We start from the raw sequence: 21,630 nt of genomic DNA on the forward strand, positions 1-21,630 counted from the left end.
AGCCATTGTGGAATAATTCTAGGGAACTTGATAAAAATAAGCTTATGGCTGTTCAAATAAATTATTGCACAAGCCTCTGTAGTTGAAAAAAATATTCATTTCTTTGTAATTTCTCTCACAGATTTATAATAAACACTACAGAAAAATCATCACCCAGCTGAAAATACCATTATAAATCCAGTATTTCCATTAGTGAAAAAATATCTTAATGATTTACATTGCTTAACAATTAGGAAGAATTAGCAGTATTTATCTTACAGCACTTCTAGGCCATTTATTCTTTTAATGTTTGAGATTGCTTGGCTTCACTTCTCAGTTTAATCAGTAGCTTCCTTTTAAAATCAGAAACAAATTTATACATTTTTAAATTACTGTTCTCGTTCTAAAATAGCTATTGATTAAGATTAAAAAACAATGTATACTGGATTCTTAATTGATGTGATAAAAATGTAAAAATAATTTTATCACATAAATAAACATATGTGTTAGCAAATCCTTCTGAATGTGGCTATTTATAAAATATCATACAATTTATGTTCCTTTTACTGGAATTCACCTGGAGTTCTACATGTGAGAAAAGGAGCATTGCAGGACAGGGGTAAAAAAGACTGATATGGAACTACCAACTTGCTTGTTGTTTTTTTACTTCTAAATTAATGTAGCTAGTGATGCAGTAAGAATCTCTAGCTCCAGAGCAACCTAATATACAGACTACACCTGTTAAAATTTCCTGTATGCCTGTATTATCTTGAGAATACCATACAGAGCCCAGAAGTTTAAAGCTAAAATGTTGAAGTGAAATTCCAGTGTCTCTGGGTTTCCTATTGCACGGCTGGATGCTAGGTCACTGTTGCTTAGAATTTATGTTCCCTATTCCACAGAAAAGAAAGGCCTTTTTCTAGGTGAGTCTGCTTCAAGCTTTTTGACAAGGGAGGAAGGGAGACCCGGGGAACTGCAGTGCAGTGATCTTCATGCCTGTGCATAGGAGATCATGGAGTGGATCCTTATGGAAGAGATGCTGAGGCACATGCAAGATCATAAGGCGATCCAAGACAGCCAGCACAGCTTCACAAAGGGTAGGTCATGCGTCATTAACCTGGTGGCCTTCTGTAATGGAGTGATGATGGTGATTGATGGTGGGTCAAGGAAGAGCAACTGATGTAATTTACCTATACTTGTGCAAAGCCTTTGACATGGTTCCACACTATATCTCTAAATTGGACAGATGTGAAGTGTGGACTGTTTTGTGGATAGAGAATTGGCTGGATAGTTGTAACCAGAGGCCCATGGTCAATTGCATCCAGGTGGAGGCCAGACATGAGCAGTGGCTTATAGTGGAATTATAATACAAATTCGTGGACCTGGGAGAGATCTCAAGAGGTCGCATAGTGCATTTTCCTGTCCCAAAGCAAGACACAGTAGTTGTCTTGCTGCAGGTCAATCTTTGTTTAAGGATCTTTGTTTAAACTTCTTTCCACGCCCTCCCTTGATGGAGATGTCACAGGAAGTTATTTGTGTTTTTATCCTATCCACATTGAACACAAGGAACAGATTTTCTCTGATAAAGTAATCCTTTTTGCATTTGGACACAGTTACCATATTCTGCTTAGTGCCCTGAAGGAGATAATGATTTCAATATTTCCCCACACGTAGTATTTCCCTGTTGGCTGTTCCTGGTTCCCTCTAGATATTCATGAAATAGGCCAAATCTTTCTGGAAATGAAATGTGAAGTACCCCGCTTTATATACTCTCCTCTGACTGAAACGTTTCCCAGGAGTAAGCGCAGCATCATTTGCAGGTTACACAGGGTATTATGGGACTTATCTTTCTGACAACAGCGTGATGTGTTGATTTGGGGATTCTTACAGACAAGCACCACTTTTTCTTGGCTGAATCTGTACTTTCCTAGCCAGGGGATGGAGGAGGACAGAGATAAATAGATGCAGTATCTCGCTTAATCTTCCAAAAAACAGCGAGGTTGCAGGAGCATGGAGTGCTGTTGGGAATCCCACAACCCTTCATTCAAAATAATAAAGCATGAAAGCAGTAGAGCTATTTTTACTGTAAGTTTAGGTGGGATGAAAATGTGATCTCATAAAGAAATTTAGTATTGTGAAAGTAATTTCACTATGAGGAAGTAGTTGCTTTCATAAATGAATTATTGTTATTGTGACAGACATCAAAAGAATGTCTAATATGGAATTTATCATTTCCATTAACAATTGTGAGAATTTAAAGGTAATGACAAATCCTATACAGTAATGCAAATGTTGCTAAATGGTCACCTACTGTCAGTGCAATGGTTGGCATCTAATCAGTCATGCGTTTCGTTTAAGGAAGCCATTCTGAGTCCGTTTAGTTTATGGATTTTGCCCATAATCTGATTAATTTATTCAACTTGTCTCATAATCTAGAGATAAGAATAACCTATATGGTGCAGTATAAATCTTCTACATCAAGTAAGTATCTATTTGAAACAAAGTTTCTAGCCAGAATTACTGACCATTAAGACATTTCTGCTGTTGGAAATGACCATGTCTTTGCCCTGCAGAAAGGAACTGTAAAGAACAGGTTCTGGATGTTGTGTTAGGTAGTGAACCTAGGTGCCTGGAAAATGTTAAACCAAGGAATTACACTTTCACAATTTTCATGAATACATTCTCTTTAGGTCAGATCTACCCTATGATAGATGCACATGTCTGTCTTGTTTAACCACATCTTGCTATTTTACCTTCATTTTGATCCACTAATTTCTCTAAAAATTTAATCTGTGAGAAGATGGTACTCTTACCTAAAATCTTTCCTTTGGGCTCAGTCAGGTGCAACATTAAATAGAGACTTCTTTTCTGTAATAATCAGTAACATTCTGTGCATTTAAACTGCTATGTTTTAGCTGTAGTCACATGCTAATATGAGTAAAAAGGTATTTTAAGACAATTTTTGGAAATAAAGTAATAGCGGGACATCTAATCCTGGTAATTAAGATTCTCCCTGTATATCTACTTCTTAAGAAGTGCTACCTGTCTGAAAAAACAAACACTTGAAAGTTAAGATCTATCATATTACTTTTTAAAATTGTTTTCTCATTTTCTTCAGTACACCCTATTTTTCAAGGAAATACACAGGCTCACTTCCACAGGTCAGTGTTAATTACAGTTACAATTAAACCTATTATTTATCTAAAGCAACAGAAAACTCTAAGGTAAGGTAAAACACTCCCAAGCAGCATTGTGAAAGGACAAAGTTTGTGCTGCAAGTAGATTGGAAAGCAAAAAATTATGAAATATGTTTGTTCAATTAAATGCTAGGTATTCAAAGTCTGTATAAACTAACAGTCCTTGTCGGTGTAAAGATATACATTAAGAAATCTATATTCACATATTTTTATTGTGACTTGTCACCACCCGAGTAAACTACATTTCACTGAATTTCGACTGTTCTCTATAATACAGCCTGCTGATGGTAAAGTCAGACTGTTGTAGGACCTACAGGTTAGATCAGTTCATTCTTTTGACTATGAATTTGTTTGCAGTTTTGCTTTCTGCTTGCAGCCGAAATGACCATCTTTCTTTGCAATTGCTATTCTGAATAAAAGTTTTGACGTTTCCCATATTCTCTTCTTCTCTCTCCCAATTCAAGTTGATGAAGAAAGAGAGCAAGAACTCTATTACACTTCTTTTCTAATGTAGCTGCATGAAACTTGATTCAGTAACTCCTTTGAGCTTGATACCAATGACAAATGAGCTCATCTGAAGCTCATTATCAATACCAGTTTCTACCTGGTCTGGATAATTAAAGATCCCTGAAATTGCAGACCTATTCATAACATCTTCTACCCCAAATATCCTGAGTGGGTTAATAATTGTCTTGCTAAAATACATGTAAGTACATAACACATTCTTATATAATGTTAGCAAGCATATACATCTCTCTTCCAAGTGTACACTTTCCCATTAATTTTGTTTCACTTGCATTTCCCTCTGGTCCCTGGTAATAGATTCACTAGAGATGACTTTTTTGTACAGCAGTATATTGAATTTTTTATCTGGTGTCTACATTACTTCACTCTTCTGTTTGTATTAAAGGATTTGTTATATTTTCAGAACTGCTTTCCTCTTATACTTTATTGACTTTCTTTCACAGTCTACAGGAAATTCAGTAATCCTTGTCACTGTTAAAACTTAGTTTCTTCAAAATATAGAATTTCACTGAACCAGAAAAAAATGGAAAGACAGCTCTATTTATAAAGAACAGTCATAAATATACTGCATAAGAAATACCGTGTATAAAGTATGTAAGAATGAATGTAGAGCTCCAGTCCGGACGTTTGTTGGTTTTTTCATCTTTTATTGCCCTTCTGCTTGCTTAGAAGAAATATCTGCATTTCATTTTGTTTTTGTGCAAGCAGAGAGGAGCAGAACTGATGAAGACTCAAATACTTGGATTCTGTGCTATTGAATCAGGCTGAAGCGGTACCAAGAGCAAACATCAAGACATCAAAATAAATGTTGTGTGCATTCTTAAAATACAAGCAATTGAGTGAGATTTTTGGAGCCATAAAATTAGAAGGTAAATATCTCAATAATGAGATTTTGTTTTTTGAAGGCATTTTTCATGTTTCTGTCTGTGTGTGTGAGAACTACTGATTCTGTGTGTAGAGTGTACACGATACTCAGAAAAAAACTGATGGCTATGCAGTGTAAAGCAACAGAAAAAGAAGTTAATATTTATGCTTCAGAGATATGATGTTCCTCATTTTTCAGCAACATCTTGAGGGCTGAATATTCCTGTGTCCATAGCTTATTCTGATTGCCCCTTGCAAAGAACTGGAGAACATAATGAAGCTGAAAACGACTCTGAAAAGTAGGAACCTGAAAACATACACCCTTGACTATTTGTGAAAGCTGAATGCCTTCTTCAGAAGAAAGCTATTATCTGTTCCACAAGAGGTGGCTCAGAATAATCAAACTAGTACTCAAGTATCCATTCTACTTGTAAGGATGCAGGAGAAAGGAATTATGACCAGAGAATAAGGCTAGGAACCATTTACTTTTATTTGTGCTATCTCCTAGAGTGACAGAATATCTTCCTCCAATTTTGTATTAATTTTCCTGATGTAACTACTATCTTTCTCATCAGTAGGTACAGCATCTCAGAGGTCATGTCTCTCCATGTTGCCCCTGTAGAGTTATGATTCTGGATGAAGAGTCTTCACATCAGCCTGCACTGAAAAATGTTCAGTATATTTCAAAATAAATTAGGGAAAAAAAAAAACAAACACAAAAAAACTTTCTATAAATATAATTCAGATCTTAAATTTTAAAGCAGAATGAAATTAGTGTCTTAGAGAGTCAGTACTGAATGACTTCTAAATAATACAACCTTTAAATTTATTTTGATTGACTTGAGGGAAAATTCTGAAAATTCCGAAAGATATTTCTAGTTCTGCACGTAGAAATGCTAAGTCACAGCCTGAATCAGTGACTGAGCACCTGGTGGGAAGGCAGAGCCAACCCAGGGGAGCTCAGGTGCATGCAATGAACCTGAGGGACTTGAAGTTGTGGAGCCAGGATCCACCCCTTTGCAGACCTCATTTAAGGGTTGGCAGTGAAGGCAATGGTATTTCACTGGAGATTCCTGAATATCTGAGGGCTTCCAAAGGTAAGCATCTCTCTTTTTTTTTTCTTTTTCTCCATCTACAGCTGCTGTATTTGTACTTGTCCTCATTTGTTGCAGCCAAATACTTTGCTACCTTATTATTGCTGTACTTTCCATCATATTATAGTGTTACAGTGTGCTTTTTTATTTCCTGAGACATCAGTAAAGTTAGCAGTTGAACATTAACAAGAGAAAGACATGGCATAATTTAGTTCTTCTGGCAAGTATTTTGCCATGAATTGAATGTCAGGCAAAAAGCATGGGAGAAAGAATGATCTTGTTGGGATAATGGATAAAATGGATAAAAAATGGACAACAAATGGATAAAAATGACTTATAGGTCTTGTTTAAGTGAATATCTAATTACTTATACAGCATGTAATATGATCAGAAAAAGAGAAAGAAAGTTTCTGTAATAATTCCAGATTATCCAGTTAAGACTATTGCACTCATGGGAAGCGTAAACCATGTGTTCACATGCTCACGTACAGAAGAAGAAATTGGGTATGGATTCTGTTTTCTATACAGGCGCTTCTTTAAACTGATCTCTAAGATGAATGCAGAGGAAAACATTCTAGTCTTGTGAAAACTCTGTCATAAACTGTATGGTAAATGCTAACCAAGCTCACAGTCTTGCGATTACTAAAGCAGTATTTCTCAACAAAACTGTTGTTCACCTTCACTGAAATAGTACCAGTAATACTAAGTTATGTAAGTAGAATTGTACTATACAAAGAAAACTTTGATTGCTGTGTTCATATATAAAAAGTACCAATTATACTTTAGATGATATTGAACAGTACAGAGTATACATGCATTACTGAATATGTATAAAATAGTGATGTTAGATGTAACAAATGTTACTTAGTGTTACTGGTTTAGGCTTAAGCATTAAGATTTCAGTAAGTTATTCAATAATTTTTGTTATAATATCTTCTAAATTGATATTTCAATGGTATATTATAACAGTAATTAAACATTATGTAAAAGCAACACACAGAACTAGAAAGTCAAATATATATTTTGCCAATTCTATAGGCATGTGATGATAACATATACAAAGCTTCAACTGCTCATCTATGTATACCACCACTAATGAACATCTGTTCTAAACGGTTAGGATTCTCTTATTTCTGGGTTAAATAATGAATTCTAATGTTGCATATGAGCAAACTGTACATTATCACTTGCGTGTGTATTACTTGATGTAAATGGGAATCTTTGTGCATTGCTGCCATTAAGCTGTAAATTTGTGAACAATCTATTCCAGGTTTCTGTTATGGAAACTTTTGAGTGGTTTCTATGTTTTCTAAACTTCCTACATAAAATGTTTACAAAAATTCCTTAAAAACACAAACACCCATTGTTTCTGTTACAAAATAAGCTAGATTGTGTTACTTATCTGTGTAATCAAGGTGTTGTTTTTTTTTTGTTTGTTAGTTTGATTGGGAAGTTCTTCAGGGTCACTCTAAAAAGATAAGGACAGCTGGCAATTTACAAGGCAAGATCACTGGGATTCCTAGACCACATGCGAGGAGATCTGTCTCAGAAATCTCCAAACCATGGTAATTCTGCCTGAGATTAGAGGTTTCCACTCCATATGGAAACGTATCTGCTTCCAAGAAGGCAGATAACTGAGGTTCGATGACTATTTCAAGCACAATGTACTCTTATGTATTGATTTAACCAGCTGTTAGATCAGAGCAACAAAAAAGCAGCTATCATTAGATGAGCTACTGACTTTTAATGAAATGTGTCTTGCTAGTAAAAAAGGAAGGAAATTTGGACTTAACTGAAGCATTAACTGAGTCCAGCGGAGGGTTGCAGAGATGATGAAGGGCCTGGAGCACCTCCCTTATGAGGAAAGGCTGAGCAACCTGGGTCTGTTCAGCCTTGAGAAAAGAAGTCAGAGAGGAGATCAATGTCTTTAAGTATCCAAGATGAGGGAGGCAAAGGGATGAGGCCAGACTCTTTTCAGTGTTGTGTGGCAATAGGACAGGGGGTAACAGCCATAAACTGAAGCATAGGAAGTTTTGCACAAATTTGCGTAAGAACTTCACAGTAAGGGTGACAGAGCACTGGAACAGGCTGCTTGGGGGCTTGAATGTCTCCAGAGAAGGAGAATCTTCATGACCCACCTGGATGCCTACTTACCTAGCCTGCTGTAGGGAGCCTGCTTTGGCAGGGGGGTTGGACTTGATTCTAGAGGCCCCCTACAATTCTTTGAAGCCTAAGAAAGTTTTATTTCAGCGCCTTAAGATTTTTATTCTTAACTGTCTCCCCTCAACACTTTCTGTTTATTACAAGATACTAATGTTTTGTAAAAATAAATTCCCAGGTTTTTATAAATTGTGTGAGATATTTAGTATGTTGGAACTTAAAATGCATTATTATGGTTAATTGGTAGACACTTAAGACTGAATGAGGTCTATGTAGCTATTTCACCTGTCTAGAAAAGAATGTCTAGTGACCAGTTACTTGGGATGTGCCATTAGCTACTATTTCACAAAAATATCCTGTGGTACTACACAAACTATTAGGCCCACAGTGAAGGTACATGTGCCAGTTTATTTTTAAAGTTAGGATGCTAGTACTGCCTTGCAATTCAAAGGAAGACAACAGATATAACAGTAACATTTTAACAATATCTGTTTCAGTAATTTGTTGTTATTTGTAGATGAGGACATATACATTATGTGGTAGAAATAAAGAATTGTGGTTGCTAAAACAAGTAATGTTGTAGGTAATCATTTATTTACTCATTGACGTCTTATGCTATAATGATGAAGAATTTAAAAAAGCAGTTTTGTCAGCTTTCAGCTACATATGCAAGTTTCAGAGGCCACTCCTAAAATTCTTTCTGCTAGCCAATGCAATCAGCAACTATAATAGTAACTTTTTTCTTTTTTCCCAGTACTGATCAGAGTAGTTCTTTAAGGGTTAAAGAATGATATACTGCAAATTGGATTTCTTGAGTCCAGAAATTTAAAATGAAGATAATGATCAAATTCTTTCCTCTTCATGTTCCAGAAATACATCAACTAATAAAAATAATAGTCAAATATCACTGCAATGAGACTAACTTCCAATGAGAGTACATAATATTTGATGGTTGGACTGTTGCAGCTGTCTCCATACTTTCTCCTTGCTTCATTGTAAGTCTGCTGCTATCATCCAAGTTTTGTTTGTTTCTTAGTGTAAACAAAATTAATCACATTGTGACAGCTGTCATAAACTCATTTGGTCATATATTGTAATAACTACAGGAAGTGTATCTGCGGTTCTCCAGCAGGTCTAGATATTTTTCCAGAACAGCTGTTTAATATATAAAATAAGAAGAATATCCAAACTATCTGTTAGTTATGGAAATTATTCAATAGCCTTCACAAGGAGCAACAGGTCAGTTTACAGCCACATCTCTTATCAATTTTACTTTTTTTGTTCAAGATGAATATAATCTTCAGTAGCTGACAATCCAAGTTATTTATAGCACATAAAATACCATATCTTCCATGAAGTAATTCTTAGTTCCTAAGATCAAAATCACTACTTCTATTTTTCAAAAAGCAAGTTATTTTGGAACAAATTTATATGAAATGACTCATTGCTAAATTTTATCTTATGTAAGGTGGAATGCTTTCAAAAATGAGAAGCAGTAGCTGAGGGTTGGAATTATGCAATTTATTTTTAACTCATTTTCTCCTAATTTCTTCTCCCACACTTCTCTGCTCTGTGTATGCACTGTCACTTTTACACCATACAAAATGGAATTACTAATGTTTAGATTTGACTACTTTTTTAATTAGAAATGCTCTAGAATTTTAAACTCTGTAGGATGTAGATATTAAAATAATTGACATAGGGATTCAGGAAAAAATTCTTAAAGAGGAGCACAAGGAACACTATCATACTATGCTGTCCAAATAGTAACTTCCTGTTCACTTGTTTAAGTAATGACTATAGTCTTGAGCTATATATTTTAATATCTGATCTAATATCTTTTTAAAGATTTTTAAAAATTAAGACTAGCACGGAAATAGTGTACATTGAATGATGCCTGTCTTGTGCCCTATGCCTAAAAGCCATGTGTTTCCCATTCCCTTACTGTCTTCTGCTTGAGCAGCTTTGGAAAGAAATATTGCTACTCCTCCCCTTTTCCCCATACAATATTTTTAAGACCTCATTATTTTTTCTCTTTTCCTCCTTCCCTGCTACGGTACTGAAGTGTCCTCCCACCTCTAGTTTGAATTCTTTCATTGTACCCTTTTTATGGAAGCTTGCGTACAAATGTATCAGCTTTTTATATATGTTTTGCTGCATCTAAATATTAACTTAAGTGCTCTCGTGTTTATGATTTTTGGAGTTTAAAATCCTCAGCACATTTTTTGTATGTGTGTGTGACCTGCTGGACTGTGCTATTTTTGCTTTCCTGTTTGTACCTTCCCAATGGCTCACCCCCAGCAAGCCCTATAGCTTGATCCAATTAGTTCTGCATCCTTCTGGGTGTTTCCTTTCCTATTTTTCAGAATTGATGAGCTACCAATTTCTGCTCCACCAGCACTAAAAAAAAATAAAACAAGCAGCAGTTCCTTTAGTCCTTTGTACCTACACAGGGAAGTAGAAAGACAACTTGCTTTTTTTTTTTTTTTTTTTTGGTGATGTTGCTGTTTTGGTGATGTAACCCTACAGCAGCTCAGCACCACGCAGCTCACTGCCCCCATGTGGGATGGGGGTGGCTTCTGGAAACAAAACAGAATGTGTGTATTGAAATAAGAACTGAGACAAAATGGAAATAAAAATGAGTGATAGATCAATCAATCCACCATGCAAGACCTCGTGCCCATCAACTGTCCTACAGCACCACAAAGCAGAAGCTATGCTCCCCCAAAAATCTATACCCCTCCATGCAGTGCCATGGTATAGAATGACCTTGGCCTCATCCAGGCTCCTTTGCTGGCCCTGCCCTGTGCCATCGTAATGGCAGCTCTGCCACCAAGCAGCCTGACCCAGCTCAGGTTTGCTCCCATTGCTCAACAACAATGAATGTGTTGGTATGCTATCAACTGTCTCAGCTGAAACAAGGAGAGATTTAATGGTTTAAATTTCATTTAGAGAAATGGATATTTCAGCTGATAGTTCACAACTTGTGAAACTGAATGGAAAAACTTACATGTCATCATGGCAAGTGTTTGAGCTTAACTAAGGGTAACGTTTGTATGTTCTTTGGAAAGACCTCTTTAAATCACTAACTACAGCTGCGAATGGTATTTCATAGACCTCACTTTACACCTCGTCCTCTCCTTTTGAATGCTGGCCAGAGTTGGTCAATCAGAGATAAATAAGGCCACAAGGAGGTGGTCAAGAATAGTACCAGTTCTAACTCCAGTAATTCCCGTGATCCTTTGTCACATAAACTGGTGTAAGCACGAAGCCCACCCTTGTTCTGTAGTGTTGAGTTTGTAGCTGTGCTGTCCTACTAGCTGCAGAGCAATGCAAGAACAAGAGGTGAACCAATGTCTCTTTTTATTATCTTTATTTCTGTTGGTAATTCAGTATATAAAAATTTGTAGCTTTTGTCCTACTATTAAGTAATGGGGAAGAGTCATGCTGAAAATTAATTTTCTTCTCTGATATCAGGATTATCTATTTCATGTTGCTATGCTATAGATCCTTGATTCTTTTACTTAAAATTGGTCATGTTGCAGTCAGTGTATGCTGTCTTTAATTCAGTAGTTATGTCTAGGCTTGTGGCTATACTACTTTATCTGTCTTCTGGAATTAAGAGGCTTTCACAATGTTGCTCTTTAAAAGCCTGGTTGCTTTATAGGCAGAAATTTCTCATTTGTAAACAGCAAGTAATTCTATCTGTGCCATTGATTAGTTGATTAAGGGTCTCAATCACATGGCATACCCAGTGACGTATCTCTTTGAGAATCACTTTCCTGGAGATTCACTTGGCCTTCAACTCTTACCTGGCATGAAATAAGATTTTGATGGTTTGCAGTGATCATGACCAGTTTATAACATAGCTCTTATTTTCAGCTGTGGTACATATCGCATCTTAAGAAGTTACTGGAGATAGCTGTTAAATTACTGGTATCCAGGAGGGAAGGAAACTTAAAACCCTCTATTAGATGTGTAAAAACATAGTTAATCTAAAATCATGGTTATTCTAAAATATAGCCTCACATCTGTTCATATTAACACGTGAAAATAAGAAAAATGATAATGCGCTGTCACGGAGTTGACCAGATCAATCTATGTCCGTGACAGGGGCGACAGGCCTCTGCCCTCCCCCCCACCCCAGTCCCACAAAAATGGGAAGGAAGGAAGGGAGGAAAAGAGCAGCGGCAACAATCTATGGAGGAAAACTTATTTTACTATAATATCGGAATACAAGATAACACAATATATACAATTTAATTGAAATTGAGATTAATAAATCAGACAAGATGAGAGAGAGAGTTCCCGGGACCGATTCAAACCTGAAAAGCTTGGAACGGCTAGGAAAGCACCCTCCAGCACCCACTGCCAGGCAGCAAGAGAGCGCCCCCCCCACCCAGAAGGGCCAGATCCTGTGACTTCTGTAATGTACAGGGATAGGTAGCTGGGATTGGGCAGTGACACTTTAATGCCCTGTACACTACATGATGTTTTGATGTGGAATACTGAAACCCAAAATAAAATAACAAACAAACAAACAAACAAACAAAAAACATAGAACCATGACATGTGCTCAGAATTTCCCCAGTTGCACCAATCTAGGCTGATAAAGTCATGCACTACTTACAAAAAGGATGTACTATTTCAAAGCCTACTCTGTTGCATGGGCTCAGGTACTTCTGCTTTATCTGGGCAAAGCCTGTGCGTTAAATGTCCACGTAGACCCAGGGAAATTGAATAGCAGAATAACATGTCTTTTTTCACAGCATTCCTCAGTGTTTATATTTCACTATCACCAAATATGCAGTTGAGCGCTTTAAGAGACTAAATGATTAACTTCATTTAGTTTAATGGATTTAGGACAAGAGTTTCAGTGAAGTCTGTAGCAAAGAAAGATAAACCCAGTCTGATTTGTCATCTTGGAATGGTAGAGAGGCATATGATAAGAGTGTAGAATATACTGTCTGAAGAAAAATGGTGTGCTTTCAGTGAGAAGAAATGCCAAATCTATGAATGGAGATTCTGTACTGTCTAACACTTTTGAAGACTATATTTAAAAGCACAGTCAAAAATTTCACAGTGGGGGAAAAGAAATGCTTTGATGAATGGGAAATAATTCTTTAGAAAGTATACAACATCTGCTGGCATAGAAGATGGTTAACATCTTTTACTTTAATAACTTTAGTGTTTGTTTTAATCATTGTATGGAAAGGGGAGAAAATTCCTTTTGGATTTGAAGAAGAAAGTACTGAAATAATTCAGGCACAGGTTTTTAGCTGAAGCATCAAAGCACATTCTTTTTCAGTGCAATTGATTGTCTGTTTAAGTTTTCTTAATTGTTATTTTAATAATTTTTGTAACTGATAAGGTGGAAATGATGGTGCTAGAAAACTTGCAAGCTAACTAGGAAATTAGATCTCCTTCTGCAAAGTCTCTTGTATGTATATGCAACATTGTATACACAGATTTTGCAGGCTTTTTTTTTTTTTTTTTTTTTTTTTTTAAAAAATTTTTTAAAAAATTTTTTTAATTTTTTTTTTTTTTTTTTTTTTTTTGAAATCATTGATCTGAAAATGACAGTAACTTTTCTTTTTCTAAAACTGTTAGATATTCTCTGTGTTGCTGATATTATTGTGATTTTTATCTAGAGAGAGAGAGAGATAAATTCACCCAGCTGTCTCCTGACCTTGTTCTTGGGTATAAAATTCTGAAAAAAACTTACAGTTTCTTGTACTATCTGAGAGTTTATATAATGAGAGAGGAGATCCCTTTTAGTCCTCTGCTTCACTGTTGCTTTTATAGTTGACCTCTGCTCTTCTTGCCTGCATTACTTCTAATGAAGAGGAAGCAAAAGAGTTCTGTAAGAAAAGGAGGAGGTTATCTTAGAAAATTGAGTTCCTGAGTAAAGTCAGAAATATTGATGCAGTTTAGAACAATTGAAAAGGAAGGGAATCTTGTAAGGAATCTGACCGTGGAGTGTGAATTTTTTTTTTTTTTTTTTTAAAGGAAATTTTATTTTCCCATTCTACAGGGAAATAATGCTCATCTTATAATTGAAATAAGATGTGAACTTTCAATCTCATTTAGATTAGACTGAGTATGCACATTCTTTCTCCTTATCTCTTTCTTAATCTAGTTACTTTTTTTATATATAAATTCCAGTTATCAGGAATGCTTGTATCCCATACGTTTGGGTTCGTGTAATCACTTACGGGCAATTACAATCTGAACCAGGCAGATCAGCAAGCGGGAGAAAAAATGTCTTCTGTTCTACTGGGGAATTTGTTAAAAAGGAATTACACTCCAGCAAGTTGTAGTTCTGATAATCCACTGTATTCTTACCATTCAAGATTCCAGCGTGCTGTAAACAAGACATGCTTCTTATCACAGCTTAGTGGAAGCCTCTGCCACCAGGTGATCTCTTTTCCTTGTGTAGAACACAATCAATAAAGAGCTTGTAGAAATGGTTGGGGATTGAAGTGCGAAGCAGAAGTATCAACCAGTTTCATAATTCTGAGAAGTTATTATTCACAGAAAATAAAGGTCTTAAGAAAACCCAAGGTCTTAAGTTAGTGTTTCTCACTGTCTCTTAACACTGGACTAATCCACCAGTGTAATACAAATAACATGCAATCCACAATTCAAAATCAAAAATCTGTATTTACATCTCTTTCTGTAGAATTTTTACACTTACTGAAAAAGCTATATTTTTTTCATAAAAGCAGCACAACTGAGTTTTCTGGGAAAGTTGTAGTAAAATCCTCAGATGCTAGAAGAAAATCCACTCAAACTTTTTCTATGTAAGTGGCTGCTAAGAGGCATCTTGTGGCTCTTGTAGAGTAGCAGTGTATTTTGGATGCCTCTTTTGCATCTGGAAGTGTTGGTTTGTTATGCTCCCAGTAGGAAAAGCACTCAGACTCTGTAAAGTATCACTTAAAATTCTAGCTCTTCTGGTTAACATTATGAAGGGGGAGTTGTATAGGCCATTTGACACGTCCTCTGATGCTGAGAATCTCAAGTCAGCTTCGTCAGATAGTCTCCTGATCAGTGCTTAGTATGTATGCAGGCCTAGCTGTAGAAAGGATTACTTCATTTTTGATCATTCAAGTCATTATAGGATTTTTCATATAGAAAACATCTCTATTCATCTCTTCTACTGTCAAAGAGGAAACATGCTCATATGGGAAATTCTTGCTCCACTTTTAGATAAAGGCAAAGAAACATGGAATGTGTAATTTCCTGTGCCAAGTGGGGGATGCCTGTATTTCTAGTTTTGTGTATTTTCATGGCAGGGCTAAGGTTTGGAAGGGCATTGCCCAGAGCATGAGCTGCTATGTGCTGAGAGGAACTGTGAGGATCCTGTGGGTGCCCAAAGAGCTTTTGTGTCCAGACCTGTGTTAAAGGTAAATGGAATCTTCTACAGTGAAGAAGAGTTAGACAAGAGTTAGACAAGTTTTATGGTAGGTGAATGAATTGTCTAGTTGTCAGGCCAGAATTCATTGGGGATGGAACTGGAAAAAGAAACTAATTCAAAATCTGTTTCACTCTAATTTATGTATGTGAATGCCCCAGAAATACAAGACTTCAAGGGATTTTTCTAATTTAAAACACTGATTCTGTTGCCCTGTATTATTGAAATAGCTATTGTATTGAAGCAGAGCGTGAAGTAGGATGTGAGTGGGAGTATCAGTGCAGCATGAATGTCCAAAAATGTTAGGGTTTGCTATATCTTGGGATATTTTTGTAGTCAAACAGGAAGCAAACACTGGGATACTGTACTTACTGCACAGCATAAATGTATTTGAAAGATATGGCCCAATGGTAAGTTTGTGAAACATAACAATATGTTCCTGGAAATACTGTGAAGCTGGTTTAGCTTTGGCAAGTCTGTTCCAAGTTCCTGCTCACAGATCTGTTTGAAGGCTGTGCTGTTAGCCTTCTCTAGTAGAGCTTCTACGGCAGTGCTAAGAGCAAGTGCTAAGTTTGTGACCACTTAAAATGTTAAATGTTAACATTTTCTGTAAGAAATTTCTTTTCTCAATTGCTTGTTTCAGATTTTAAATTGAACGTGTACTTGTCATCTGAAATATAGAGAATGAGCTTCTTGTATTAACAACTTCCTAAATAAATATCAGGATGTAAATAAGTTGCATCTTAAAATAATAATAATATCTTATGAAATTTAATTAAAATGTTATAGTTTCCTACCAAACTACTTTAACCCTATGGAAGAACTGCAGAACAGCTGTAATTAGTAATAGTAAACTAAACAGTCATACAATCTACTAAAAACTATTAAATTACTACTGAAATCAAAATCCAATTTATGGAATTTCAAATAAACCAAGTAGAAATTGTTTATCGTCTGTCAGGCATTGTTTTTAAAATAGTGACAACTCCAGGTAATTTGTGAGGAGATTTTTGACAGAAATATTAAAGCAATTAGTATTTCACTGCCTGAGTAGGTGTTGAGGGGAAGAGATGACAAAAGGGAAGAGCTTAAATAAAAGAAAACAAACAAAAAAGCACACTCAGCATCTTCAATTGATTTCTCCTGCTGTATTTATGTATATCACAATAGGAATTTGGAAGTGACATCTCTGTTGTTCTGCCTGATAAGAGAAAATATCTCTTAAACCATATAAACAGCCACGTGAGTAGAAAAGAATTGAAGAAAGCTGATAAGAAGACACTACAAATAATTTAACCTTAATCTACAGCGTAGGTAATTTGGGAAATGAGTTCAGATTTGATAGAATGAGAGATTACAGGTTACATTTAATGGTAATACCTAAAGGATTTCTCATTTTAGATTAATAATTTGGTAGAAAAAGGCCATTCAGACATTCTTTATACACTGTATGTGATCCATAATACATAAATGTGGAGGTTGTGGATGCCCCATCCCTGGAGGCATTTAAGGCCAGGCTGGATGTGGCTCTGGGTAGCCTGGTCTAGTGGGTAGCCACACTGCACACACCAGGGGGATTGAAACTAGGTGATCATTGTGGTCCTTTTCAACACAGGCCATTCTATGAATCTATGATATAGCATAGCCTGCGTGTCTAACATTCTAAATTTTCTTGATTTTTGACGGAAGCTTTAAGGCACTTAATTGAATCTCAAGTAATGCAGTGTAGAAGATAGGCAAATGGATGGTGTCTTGAGTCATAAAAAGGACTATTTGTCACATGAAAAAAAGCCAAATAATGATCAGAATCATGTTTATGCAATAATGGCACCTGCCTGAACCCATTGTCTTCAGGGTCTTGGTTCAGACTATGGTACAGGATGATAGTTGGCAATGGGGGATGATCTCTGATAACTGAAGATGCCAGAATGTGTATTGGTGAATACATCATGCAGCACTGAATACTTTCTTTTATGCAAATGTCATTTTCAAATATGGATGATGCAACATTAAATAAATTAATGATATGTTGTAGTGTGGCAGTTTTCCAATTTGCCACCTTGTTCCTTTCTTCTCCATTGCATAGTGTAATCAGCAGGAGCAGGAGATCTTTCTGTTTCACCCATGCATTCCTTCCCCCCAGCAAATTTTCAGTGGCTTTGCTTTGGTGAACAATTTTAAATACTCATCTACATCCATTGCCTTGCTATGTAAGAGCCAGTGTCTGATTCATTTCCTTGCTTTTACAACTACTGAGTGGCATTTTAGCCCAACCCTGTTAGCCCAAGCTTTTTCTTCTGCCTTATCGTTTGGTCCAAGCTACACATGGCCTAGTTTAGCTCTGACCTACTTGTAATTAAATTGACAGCTTACTCTTTGCATAGGCTTCTTTATTAAAATCAGACTGCCCTCAAGCCACCAAGATTTGAACTAACCCCTTAAGCTGTTTTAATATTGTTGGTGGAATTGCAGGGCAATTGCAGATATGTAGCATTTCTAAAGTATTTTGTAAGAGAGTAAACTGTAGCCAAGTAAAAAAGCCAGTATACATACCATAAATATTAATATAGGAGTAATTCTCTATGGAAGAATATTCTATGTAAGAACATCAATGTGAAATATGTTGTAATCTTTCTTTTAAATGCAAAGTAAGAAAATATCCTTAATTAGTGTGGTTGGTTTTTCCTCCTAGAAAACATGACTGAGAATTTTACATAATAGAAATGGCTAACTTTCAAAAAATAATTTTAGTTTTCGTCTTGCTTCAGAAATATCACCTATGATATTTGTACTTCATTTGTTTTCTTAGAGAATCTTAATTGCTAATGACCAATAAAATAATTTCCTTACATCTAGTTACTATAATTTTTTGCACGGTAGCAATGCTTTTTCTATTGTTTCTCATTGTTTATGTTGTTTTTTTTTTTTCCCCTGAAAAGTTACTGATGGGTGAAAAACCAAAAGTACTGTACAGGGCATCCAGTGTAGTAGTATTTTTATCACTATTTGATTTTTCTAAATTGCATAAGCCAGAGGATTTTTGTACACAGATTGATTGTTAGGATTTTGTCTTTAGTTCAGTTCTCATTAGCTTTTTTTAAGTAGTTAACCACTGGCAATTGTACATTCACACTCCTGTCAAATAACAAGAAAATAAAAACACTTCCTATGTAATTTTTTTTTTTCTTAAGTGTTTCCGTGTCACCTAAATTTGTGTATGGGAGTGTCTCAGTTACTAGGTGGAAAGAAAGTCATTTTAGGTATCATATATATGAAATATATATGACTTACTCTGTGTGTATGTGTGCGCATGTCTACAGAATAGACTTCCCAGGGAGGTGATTGTCACCATCCCTGAATGTGTTTAAAAACTGCTTGGATGTTGTGCTCAGGGACATGATTTGGCAGAGGGTTCTTAGAGTAGTATGGTGAGGTTGTTGTTGGGCTTGCTGATTTTGGAGGTCTTTTCCAACCTGAGCAATTATATGATTCTATATCACTCTCACTACTGTATTCTCTCACTTCTTCCCAGGAATATGTTGAACTGTGTTAATTATATTTTTGTATATATTTATTCCTTTATACAATTCTGGGGAAAAAAAAAAAAAAAAAAAAAAAAAAAAGGTACATGTAAGTACCATGTCCAGTTTTCAATGTGAAGGGTTACAAGTTTGATATTTCTTTAAATTTAAGTGGGAGAAGGAAAGAGCAGAGAGAGATGTTATCCCCTTGAATTGATGAGGTTTTTGTGCTCCCTGACTTCTGAGTGGGTTGCCTAATTAAGCTTGCATTTGAAAAGACAAAATTTCTTATTTTGCCTACTGGCAAAAATCTTATTATGAAGAATCTTACTGTACCATAGAAACACCAAAAGCCAATGGTTTTTATCTTGGAGTTTCCACACAATCTTGATAGGCTGTGGTTCTTCCTCTGTCCATCACTTTAGAGGGTCCATGAGGAACAGTATATCTACACTGCGCTGTGATTTCATTACTAATGGAGAGGAGGTGACACTGAAGAATGTTAATATCTTGTGTGGTAGCATCTCCTTGCTTCTATAATGAGCTGAAATGCAAGAATTTGAATGCAGAACTGCTGCTTTGCCCTGCCTCATGGAGACTACAGGGGGTGTGGAAGCAAAAACATCTTGAAGTCTGTCTTACGAGAAATTGAGAATATCTTTAGCTTTTTAAAAGCTCCAACCTAAGCAGCAAGCATAAGTGTATTGATATAGATGGGAGTGTCTGATGCGCCAGGGCTTATCAGCCACCTGCTTTGTAACTGTAGGGTGTGCTAAGGCTCTCTGAGATTTTTAAGGACTTTAGGCCATCAAGAAAGGGAATTTGTAGATTTCAAGTTGTAGGCAGAAAGGACCTGAAAAGAACACAGAAATTAGAAATAATTCTTATTCCTGCACTGGTGACAATAGTGTCAGAAGACAAGAAGAATATTGCAGCTGTCTGTAATTTTAGAGAACTAAGCTAAAATCAGCTTCAGTGATGTTTCTAGTGCGAATTTTATTTTTGCTTTTCATAACAGATTCCACTTTATCTAATTTTGAGAGTAAGGGAATGGTTCTCTTTTTATTGTACCATCTGTTCATGACAAGGGAGGGAAAGGCTTCAAGAACACACAGCTTTTGTTGTAAATGTCAACGTAATGCTACCTTAGGGAAAAATAATTTGAAAATATTCTTGATCCTACCCTGATGGATCAGAATCCTAAGAAGCGCAAGGTTACATGAGACAGCTGACAGGCTGTTGACCTGCTTTGCTGAAATAACAATTAGAGAAGCTATTTTCAATTGTAAATTTAAGTTTTCTGACGAGTACTGATGTTGAGAAATCCAAGGTCAAAGTTGGATAAAAAGTTACGATATACTGCTTATTTTCAGAGATCCACCAGCAATTACAGATCAAACTCTAATGTCTTTCTCTTCAACTGACAACTGTTTTTCATTAGTGAGATTCCGCTTATCTTATAAAATTATTCTTATTTGCACCTCAAACTTATAGATCTAGTCTTCTGTTTTAGCATAGGGGCACTGAAGTTTGCCCTTTTACAAATCACTACTGATGTTACTTTATCATTAAAACTACCATCATCTACCTGAAAGCTCAATTTATTCCCCTACCAATTAACATGACTACTAATTAAAAAAACATAAAAGATCTTTTCATTATTTTTCTCATTTCCTTCATAAATGCACATTCTCTGATAATCTTTTTCTTCCAAATTTGTAGGAGACAGTTCCATTTCTGTTTGTAAGGATGTTTTTTACTGTTGTTTATTTATTTATTTTTTTTTTATTATTTTTTGCATACACTGCTTTCATGCCATTCTACTGAGCAGTCAGATGCAGAATTTTGCAGTCGGATTAGCTTTATCAAGTACTTACATTTTTCTCCTAGTCACTTTTCCCCCTTTCCCTGTTTTGTTCACTGCAAATTCGTATTCTTTTCAGTTCCACTTTTGATTATGTACCCTTTCTTCACCTCAATTTTTTTTGTTTCTCAAAATCAGGCTAAACTTTTGGATAAATGTGCTGAAATCTTTTCATTTGAGATTTTCTACTTGATTTGAAAGGAGGAGATGACAATTTTTATTCTTTATTTACAGAACTTTACCTTTGTAGTAGGTAGGAAATATGACTCACAATATCCAAGTCTTCATCATTCATCTGAAAATCCTTAGGTGCTCTGAATTTAATTTTTTTCAATCTTATCTTTATTGTTTCATTTCCAAGACAAATTTGAGGTTTTAAAGAACTTTAAATAACTATGTACTGCATCTCTTTCTCTTTTTCTTCTGTTTGTTATGCAAATTCTTAATTGCACTGCAGTTTGAACCAGCTCCAGGTGTTACTTAAGAGGGAGAAGATTTCATAGAATAATTGTGATGTCAGGATGCAGCTGAATCGAAACAAATGTGTATTACGTATGTATGTTTGGCATTCTCTAACTTTTATATTAACGAGATTCTAAGTTTTGTAAAACTACTTGAGGACCTGAAAATACCAGGTAACTCTCCTTGACTTTAGAAAAGCAAAATGAGAATAAGTATAAAAACTTGTGTAATAAATAACTAAGTGGATTTCTGGATAGTGCAGTCACAAAAATCTGTGTGGATGAGAGAAGTTGGATCTGTTTTCCTTTTCTCCCCCTTCCGCCCCCCCCCCCATACAAAATTTTTAATGTGTTCATACATAAACAGTTTAAATAAATTTGACTTTATGCTTAGGAAAGGGATTAAGACTGAGCATCCCTTATCTGATCCATTTCACAACTCTAAAGCGAAGATTTAGGAATGGATGTTAAAGAAGCTCAGGCTTTCCTGCCCCCTGCCTCCTTTTTCCTGGGTTTGACTTCAGATTATATATTGTAAACTCCAATTTGGA

Source organism: Lagopus leucura, unplaced genomic scaffold (genome assembly GCF_019238085.1).
Source record: "Lagopus leucura isolate 7727_CA_CO unplaced genomic scaffold, USGS_WTPT01 Super-Scaffold_100002, whole genome shotgun sequence".
Taxonomy (NCBI): Eukaryota; Metazoa; Chordata; class Aves; order Galliformes; family Phasianidae; genus Lagopus; species Lagopus leucura.